Here is a 9551-nt window from a genome sequence, read left to right on the forward strand (position 1 = left end):
GGATGCGCTGTGACATGCACTGTGCAGATCCCGCCACACTAAGAGGTGGGTCCAGTGGGTCTGTTCGATCACAGCGCTAGGCGAATCCCCAATCCCCTTTTGTGCCTGGCGACAAAAGATATCTGTTTCCGCCCGGTTTCGAACAGGGGACCTTTCGCGTGTGAGGCGAACGTAATAACCACTACACTACAGCAACGGTGGTAAGACATGCCCAGCGGCCCAGTGCTGAGCTTCGCCAATGCGATTCAGCTGCTTCCAGTGCCTTTATTGGAGTGCGCTGATGGACCGTGCTCTCTCTCCAGAGACCAGCACGCCTGTCATGGACGGAGCAGGAAAGGCGGCGCCACATTCTACAGCCCTCTCCACGCAATTGACGAAATCGGGCTACTGAAGTGGAGAAAATCGCCTCTCCAGAAAGTGCAAATATCATCTTGGAGACTATAAATCCTATTGCCGAAGGTTAGCCCTGTCTACCAGAGTAACCCTCCCACAGCGATGATCAGCTCGTCTCACACGCGAGAAGTTTCGGTTGGAAACAAGCGCCCCCTCTTCTCGCACGTTTTGCACGTTCGAGTAGTTTTAATGTGGCTCTTTCGTACACGGTGCTGATCTTTTGGAAAGCAGGAGGCAAAACCGAGTCGAACCGCCTGGGTGAAAACCAGGAACCCTAACCGCTAGACTATATGGCAGCGAACAACCATGCTGTTCCCGGCATCATGCAAGCAAACTACATAAATATGAGAAAACACGCAAGAGAGTTGTCACTCAGAGTGTCGAAGGGTCGATGTATACTGGGGCTCAGTTGAAATGCAACGTCAGGACTTTTCCGAATTATGTCACACGAAGAGAGCACAGCCCTTTCTGCCCTGCCGCGTGTGTCTCGGTAACTCGCTGTGATCGTATAGTGGTCAGTACTTTGCGTTGTGGCCGCAACAACCCCGGTTCGAATCCGGGTCACGGCAGAATAGGGGCGTCTGCTTTTACTACTCGCACGAATGAAGGCAAAAAAAAGCCAATCGATGTGAACGAACGGCGCTTTACAGAGGAGTACTGCCTGACTGGATCGTTCATGAACGACAGAGGCCACTCCGAGCTCTTCTCGGTTTTCTTCAATGACTTACTAAGGATCTTCTTCACATTCGCCCATGCAGGGGAAGCCAGTTACACCAAAGCAAACGCAGGAAAGTGCATTTCAAGCAGAGACCAGGAGGGACTTGTTTACACCGAGAGTGGGCGGAGAATGGAACAATGCGCCCAGCCCTGTTGCTGGAGCCGATTCTTGATGAGCTCTTGGGCTCACTAAGAGGCCCCCGCTGGATGCTAATCTTTCTGTTGTTCTTGCAGGTCCTGCGCTGCTTTTGAGCCGACAGAGCTCGTCCTGGTCTGTCGGCACAGCCCAATTGCAAATGATCGGCTCCGCGTACAGAAGGAACGTGCGTTTGGTACAAGAGTGCACGAAGGCACCGGAAATACATTGGGAACAAATGACCGGTCGCTCAAGACCTCTGTGTGTCTCGAACCGGGGACCTTTCGCGTGTTAGGCGAACGTGATAGCCGCTACACTACGGAAACCTGCTGGGACCGCTGCTGGTGTCTCGCTTGCGTTTCGGGCTGAGAAAGGGACGCGTCACTTTAGGCAGGGGGCGCTGGAGAGAGGAACAAAGGGCGCGATGAAACAAAATGCCGAAACCCGGGATCGAACCAGGGACCTTTAGATCTTCAGTCTAACGCTCTCCCAACTGAGCTATTTCGGCAGTGCGCAAAGCCCGCAGCCACCTGCTCCAGCCTTCCTGTGTTGTGGCATGAGCGCACCAAGAGTAGCGGGAGAGTGTTGCAGGAACGTCACTCAGAAGGAAAGCCACCAAGGTGCGCCCTCTGAGCTCTGTCCAGCACATCTTCCTCGCATGGACTCCTGCCTGCGAGGGGCAGGAAACAATTAGCAAGAACAGAACGACACCCCATGGGTGTCTCATGACCGCACCTTAGGTTGTGACACGTGCAGGTGTGAGGGGTTGCCGGGCTACTTTTGAGCAGAGCTTGGGCGGAGGGGGGGCGGGAAAGTAGACAAAGAGGTGACACCTCAAGGTCTGCACGATCACAGCTCTCCGCCGCCCCAGGCTTCCGCTCGATAAGCTACTGGACACACCCGCCCCTCCTCACACAGACCGTGGAAAAGCCCCCGAGTGGGAGGGCTCTCTCTTCCTCCCAGGAGCTCTTGGACACGACGCACAGACAGGGCGCGGGGAGCCGCCGCCTGCAAACACGGCTCCAGGCAGGACTCCGCTCCGCAGGAGCCGCAGAGCAGAGGAGATGGGGGCAGCTTAGCTCCCGTGTAGAGACCTGAGCTGTTGTTGCTGTGGATGCTGTCTTTTCTGTTCTCGGGGTAGGACATCAGGAAGCACATTGAAGCGTTGCGACATGCACTGTACAGATCCCGCCACTACTGGGCCCGATTTCCCTGGATCGAAACCGGGCGGACACAGGCCCGTTTCGTTTGTTGCCATGCACACTGTTTGGGGATTCGCCTAGCGCTGTGATCGAACAGACCCACTCACCTCTTAGTGTGGCGGGATCTGCACAGTGGATGTCGCAGCGCATCCTGCTTTCACTTCAATGCATGTCCTGATGTACCCTGGTCTCCCGCGTGACAGGTGGGGATACTTGCCACTATACTAATGAGGAAGACATCGCTCTCTTCTTAGTGTGCAAAACACTTACTTGCAGCATTGTGGGTGCTGTGGTTTAAATGCTATTGGTTTGTGAACAGAATACCCCTATTCCAGTGCATTGTGCCACATTAAATAAACACACGAGAAAAAGAGATTCAGAACGCAAAGCTGTGTCAGTGTTCTGTGTAAAAAATCGGTTTGAACATCATGGGAGCTGTTTTTAATAAGCTGCTGAGTAATGAATATTTTAATCTTCCTGCTGTCAGTAGTATTGTGCATATAGTTGACTCTTACCTGAATGAAAACAGGACGTAAAGGAAGGGTTTCAGAATTCAGACAAAGCTTTATTCTCGTGCTTACAGTCCGAGTAATTGGAGACTGCGCTATTCTGTTGCCTATGGTCATATACGGGTTTTTCGCATGAAGCCGTATTGAACAGCATTTCTCGCGTTGTGAACTTGTGTATACAGCGGTCCCCCGGGTTCCACTTAGTGCGTAATTACGCATCGATGAAAAACCGGAGGTTTAAAAAAAGATAATTAGCTCACTGATACTTTGATGTAGAGGCTGTGGAAATATCCACGTCGTGGTCTTTAAAATGCATTTGGTTTGAAGGCGTTCTGTGCTTCCGTTGCGAAGATATGGACAAAAGAATATTCGTGCTTGGTCCAAAAACTGTAATATAAACGAAAAAGTTAAGGCTGAGAAAGCATTCACAATGTATTTTATGCACAAAGCAAGTATTCTCGCGAATCTAAGAGGTTTCGTGTAAACGCTACAGGCGTGGCAAAATCGTTTTCGAACTTCAAGCTAACTTTACCCCCGGTGTTTTACGCTGCTCCTTTCTACACTGAACTGGTCATTTGGACACCGTAAGACAAGAGAGACACATTTCTATGTAATCAGGAAACCAGGAATCCTAACCGTTAGCCCGTTAGTGCCACAGAAAAAAAAACGTTTCAGCAAGATAAAATTGCAGGGTAAACACATTTTTTTCTTTTTCGTAGCGCTTGTGTTTTGTTTGATTTAGCGAATTTTATACACTTTATTTCTGACACATGACTTAAAAGGCTGGTAGAGTATATTTAATACAAAAGCGCTGAACAACAATTTTCATCTACCGTATTGTCATGTTTTTTAAAAAAGCAAGTTAAATGCATGTATAGTAAATGTTTTTTTTTCATATAATAGTGTTTATGGTCTGATAAACGTAATTCATTATTTAACGGACATTTGGTATAATTAAAAAAATACTCATTCACGAATGTAAACATTTTTTACAATAACGTGTTCTATTATACATGCAGCAATATCACCAGACAGTTTAATGGTCTGTCGTCCTTTTACAGTTCTGGGTTTTATTCTGTCTTCAGATGCTCCAGATGTATTTTTAAAATACGTAAATAACAATTCTGGTGCAGCAAAGCATTCTGATTAATTCAGATTCACTCTTCACGTGTGTTATAGATATCATATAATGTTTTTGTATCCACGCAAAATCTCGCATGAAGTTGATAAACTTTGCTTGTAACATATTTAACAAGGCACAGTGCCAAACTATTAAAATACATCAGAAAAGAACCCGAACTCATCTAATTGATGTATTTGAAACGAACGGGTGGGAGACTTTAATATGGCGTTCTGGAAATTCACTTTTAGGAGTTTTCGGAAGTCTGGACCCAGATATACAGTGAGGGAGGAGTGCTTGACTTCCTGCTTTCAGCTCGTGCATTGTTTCTACGTGTGAAAACCAACAGAGAGAGCTTTATCGGTTCACAGAAACGTCCCAGCAGTTTTCTAGGTTAAGATGGAAGAATAAATGTAATAAATGGAGATGTTATTGCTGCTGGGGAGTATGAAGGCGGTTTAGCGAGGCGGTGGCGTGTGGAGGGAGGAGACGCGCATTCCGCACGGGCAGCGCAGAGCAATGAGTCACACCTGCTGCGCGCTGAGTCCTGTCCTATATAACCGCTGAGCCCGGACACAGCCTCTCCAGCCAGTGCTGGAGTTTTTTTTTTTAAATAATACTTCAGAAAGTGCAGGAACTGACTCTTTTGCTCAGTTGAGGCTATAGGAATCTGTGTTTCTCTCAGGCTGTCAGGAATAGCGCTTATTATATTTTTTTCTCAGGCTAAACAGTATCATTGGGCTGAATTTCAGTTAAACGCCTAGTTTAGAAAGATCAAGAATGAGTTAGGGAAGACAGAGGTGGAGACTAATGGAAGTTATGAAAGCCATTAATGGGTTGTCTCTGCTTGAGCTTGATTTAGACCTTAGTAGTGCAAAGTCTAGGGGTTAATTGCAACAAACTGAAAGTGAAGTACTAACAGGCGTTCAACCCGTGTTTAGTACGCAGCTGTGGTCTGAAGTTGTGCTCCACCTTAAGTCCAATTGCAATGAACGTTGCTATTGTGCTTAGTCCAGCACCGTACTAAACCTGTTCTCAATTGCAACGAACACAGAGTAATAGTTGTTGCCCTCTAGAAGTGACTAAACTAGTGAATTATTTTAAACCACCTCTTAATATGGCTTGAGCAACTTAGTACCATACTTGGTGTAACGATGAATTGCATTAGAAGGCTCCAGAATATAGTGGAAATAATATCGTTACCACGTACTGAATTTATGCATCCGTCGCTTGAAAACATTGTAATATTTAATTAAAATTGCTTAACACTCATACCACATTTATTCATAATGAAGCTGATTAATATGTGTATTTACAAAAGTGACATTTACTAATTATGTTGAATGTTAATCATTACTAGTAGCTGTGAAGTTTAAGGTGCTAGGGAGTGAAGAGAACAGAACTTAAACTATTATTTATATAAATGTAGCGTGAGGCTTTAATGTGTTCTATAAAATCGAGGAGTCAACTGGATAGATTTGTTAAATATTTTAGTGATGGGTCTCCGTATTTGTGGTTATCAGAGGAAAGCAGGGATGAGGAGGAAATAGGTGGCACCCAAGCATGTTAAAGGAAAAAACTCGGCATCTTAAGTGATTTATTATGGTTTACAGTCCCTTTTCTGTCCTGTGGCTGTGATCCAATGACTGTGTTGAAACAGCCAGGGTTGTGCTAGCTCTTGATGGACTGGTATGCAAACCAAATGACAGACAAGCAAAGCAATGTTTTACAATTCTGAAAGCTCGTTCAATGTGGCTTCTTGTGTTTTTATGACTCCTGTTATAGTGCTGGTCTTGTAATGTTGTTGGATTGTGCACAGGTGTCAGAAGATACCGTTATAAAGGATAAGCATGAGTTAGCAAAACAACACGCCAGCAAGCACTTCCCCACTTTGAAAGGAAGATGTTGGAACTGATTAAAGAGCTTAATCTGAACTGACACAGGAGAGAGAGAAAATCAAAGTTCTGAAAAGTAAGCACAAGGCACACCCTGCTAAAGAAATGTATTGCCTTTAAAAAAATGCTTAGAAGGTCAGAGGAACAATAGTTGTGTTGTTGTTTTTTTTTGCTCAAGTATTTTCATAAGTTTAATTTCCAGTTCTGTTAAAAATAAAACTTAACTTTACTGATTATTAGTCGGTGTCCTTTGTAACGATTTAGCTGTAATGATGTCTGCTTATTCATCTGGAGTATTTAACAAAATTAATTCTGCAATAATACAGTAGTGTTTAATTTCAAATGCACAGCTGCTGTTCTCATTTGTTTCATGACTGATTATAATTGGGTATCTCATTAATAACTATGTAGCCTCATCAGGTGAATTGTCGCCTAAATGCAATTCTTAAATTAAAAACTATATACAATTTAATAAGTTTAAGCTTTGTATTACATTGTTAAACATTAAACTGATTAAACAGTACACTGAAGTGTTATAGAGGACACAAATTGTGTATTTCGTCTTGCATTAAAAAAAACATTCATTTTAATGTGATATGAAAGATTAATAATGAATAACATTGGATAGGCTGTAAGCTCAAAATATTACTGTAGTCCACTTTCTTTCTAAACATCTGCATCAATTTGTCTCATTCACCCACGATTACTTAAACATTCTGCCTGCCCTTTTCAGCTATAGCTTTGTTTGAACCCAGCTCCTGGCATGAGTTTTCCTTTAACAAAAACATTTCTTTGAAAAACTAAAATAGTAAATTATATTGATTTGTTGCTATTTCTAAATATCACAACATGTTCAAAGTTAAGTGATTTATTAATAACAACTAATAATTTCAAACTGCTTGTATTCTAAAATTGTATCTTGTTTGGGGTGATTTGTCACTGTTTTCACAATCTTGAATTTATTAAACATCTGAGATATGGTGTTCTATACCTCTGTTTACTTTCTGAAACTCCATCGATATTTCCTGTTTTCACACAGATAAGAATAAACTGCACGTGCAAATCTTTTCACAAGTGTAAAGATGTTCTGTGCTCAATAGCTCTTTAACACAGTGCACATTATGTCATATCTTTAAACATCAGTTGAAGCATTCTGAAGTCTGACAATCGTAAAAAGTTGCCAAATAGTATTGGTGAAACTGTTACCTGTCCTGGATAAAGCGATTCGAAAATAGTTGGATTTACACTTGTAAGAAACTTTCTGATTTTAATGGGATATGGAAGATATTAATGATAAATGATTGGATGGTCTAAATGGAAGATGTATAGAGGAGACATGTTGAGTCTTTTCTTTTCAGCTTGAAATTAACTTTTGCCTACTATGTATATTCCAATGCAACGCAGCTCCATACTTCTCACAAAGTCTAGGCTAGGTGTTACACCCCACTGTGTTTATGTAGATTAGACAGTTCTACTTGGGGAGGGGAAGGAACTTTCAGTTTTCTGGTGTCATTGTTGGCCTTTAACATAAGGCAACCAACAATCAAATGTCCTGTTTTTTCTTAAGTTGAACAAAGATGTGCCACGTGCATACAGTGTCATGTTGTATACTTTTAATGCTACTACAGTACAGCTTGTGGGAAATACATTTGTCCTGTATCAAAGTTTAACTTACCCTACATTACAAACTGAGTGAATTCAACAGAATCGATGGCTAAAAGCAACATGTCAAAATGTTCCCAAAATAACAAAAAGTGAACGAGTTGAGGATTCGATAATAGAGTAATCATAACAATAACTCCCGGGTTGTTTAATGCAATCCAAACGAAAGAAGGACACTTAAATAAACATGAAAAAACTATTTTTTCATTGACGAAAAGTAATGTCGCACTCTCTCTTGTTTAATCTGATTGTTTTATTGCTGCACAGACTAAAACCAGAGAGAAATAGCACCTCTTTCTTTGAAGCATTTTGTTTATCCTATCATGTATCGGTTTCCAATCATACAAAGTAAGTTCTGAGAATCTCCAATTCAACATACCTATGGTTTCCTGGAGAATGCAAAGCCCTTTTGCCTCTGGCCCAGTCAAAATTTATGGATGTGGTTCACCCCCAGTCCCAAAATTGCGAAACGGAAGAGTGGCGTAGCGGTCGGCTCTGTCCCCTCTGTGCCGACACACTGCACATTCAATCCCTCCTTCTCTTGACTGATGGGCAAAAGGTGGACATCTGGGAGAACTGTACGTGGCATCTGTGAGTTCTGCTGTGTAGATGGTGCTTCCTGAGGGGAGAGAGACAGTGGGGACGGCACCAGCCAATTCATTAGTGGTGGTGAGCAGAGAGGACAGGATGGAGTGTCCTGAGGGGGTGTGCTCTGCTGGGGGCGGAGGGTTGTATGGAGATACGCATTGCACCAGGTACAGCAACCTGTGTGGCAGGGAGGGGCACTTTTCAGGAGATGAAGGTCTGTTTGGAGACGGCTGACACCCTAGTGTTTGACTGCTGGAACATACAGATGCAGCCATTCAAAATGCGTGGGCGATACCACATTATTTTCCGGTACGCTGTACGCAGTCTACCGCGAGTTACCGGTAAATACCACTAGTTACCGTAAATTCTCCTATAATACGGCAAGCAAAATAATAGTATCCAGGAATTTCCGCAAGGTGGAGCTAATAAAGCTCAACCTCTCATGTTTGAGCTGTCGCCATCAAAGTCTTTAACGAAGATATTACTAATAGTAGTAATAATGAATGACCTTGGACGAGCTGTAAGTGTAAACTCAAAGTATTGCCCTGGTCAACATTCTTTTTTTCATTGACCCTCTTTGTAAAAGTAACACCACAGCATTTCGCAATCACGCATTTGTTTCCAATCATGCAAAGTACAGTAATTTTTGAGAATCAATTCACCATGCCTTTCACATGCTCATAAAAGAGATTGATTTAGGAACATAAACATATTACCGTATGCAAACTGTACTGTATACAGTATGTATATGTATATTTAATGTCTTAACTGTGCCCTTTAAGTATTGAATATTTATATGGAATTTTACCACTGAAGGGAAATCTTAGTGCCTGAGCATAAAAAGAATAGGAGCATACTGCAACGCGTGTGAAGGCCATAAACGATATTAATTTTGGAACATAAACATACAGTATATGGCTGGTTTCGGTACTTTAAAGAAAAAATACACACCAGTATTCCATTTCTCCCTAAACATTTTAAGCATCGAAGTCTTTAACTAACATGTGAAATAACGTGTATAAAAACTGGTAGTTATAAGCTTTTCTGCGAATACGCTCGATACCAGAGTCAACAAGCATACTTTTAGAATTTGATTAATAGGGAATATAATATGGAATGGCGTATCTAAAGAAATTAATAACGATATAATTATATTCATGTACTGCAACAGAGTAGTACACGCTGTACAATGTCTGTTGATTCTGTATGTGTAGGGCATGTTTCACAACTCCTCATGTGACCTTGCTGGTGGTACTGTGGTCTATGTTCCCAACTTGTAAACCTGAGGTTGTGTGTTCAAATCCAGCTAGTGATTCTTATAACAAACAT

At 42.6% G+C, this 9551-nt stretch overlaps 2 non-coding genes across 2 annotated transcripts; one reads left to right on the forward strand and one right to left on the reverse strand.

Annotated features, from left to right (window-relative positions):
- Positions 1–890: 890 nt before the first annotated feature.
- trnah-gug (transfer RNA histidin (anticodon GUG)) lies at positions 891–962 on the forward strand. Its single transcript has one exon. It is a non-coding gene; the product is annotated as a tRNA-His (tRNA).
- A 719-nt stretch (positions 963–1681) lies between these two features.
- Positions 1682–1754, reverse strand: trnaf-gaa (transfer RNA phenylalanine (anticodon GAA)). Its single transcript has one exon. It is a non-coding gene; the product is annotated as a tRNA-Phe (tRNA).
- Between the last annotated feature and the right edge of the window lie 7797 nt (positions 1755–9551).

Source organism: Lepisosteus platostomus, chromosome 5 (genome assembly GCF_059453375.1).
Source record: "Lepisosteus platostomus isolate fLepPlt1 chromosome 5, fLepPlt1.hap1, whole genome shotgun sequence".
Taxonomy (NCBI): Eukaryota; Metazoa; Chordata; class Actinopteri; order Semionotiformes; family Lepisosteidae; genus Lepisosteus; species Lepisosteus platostomus.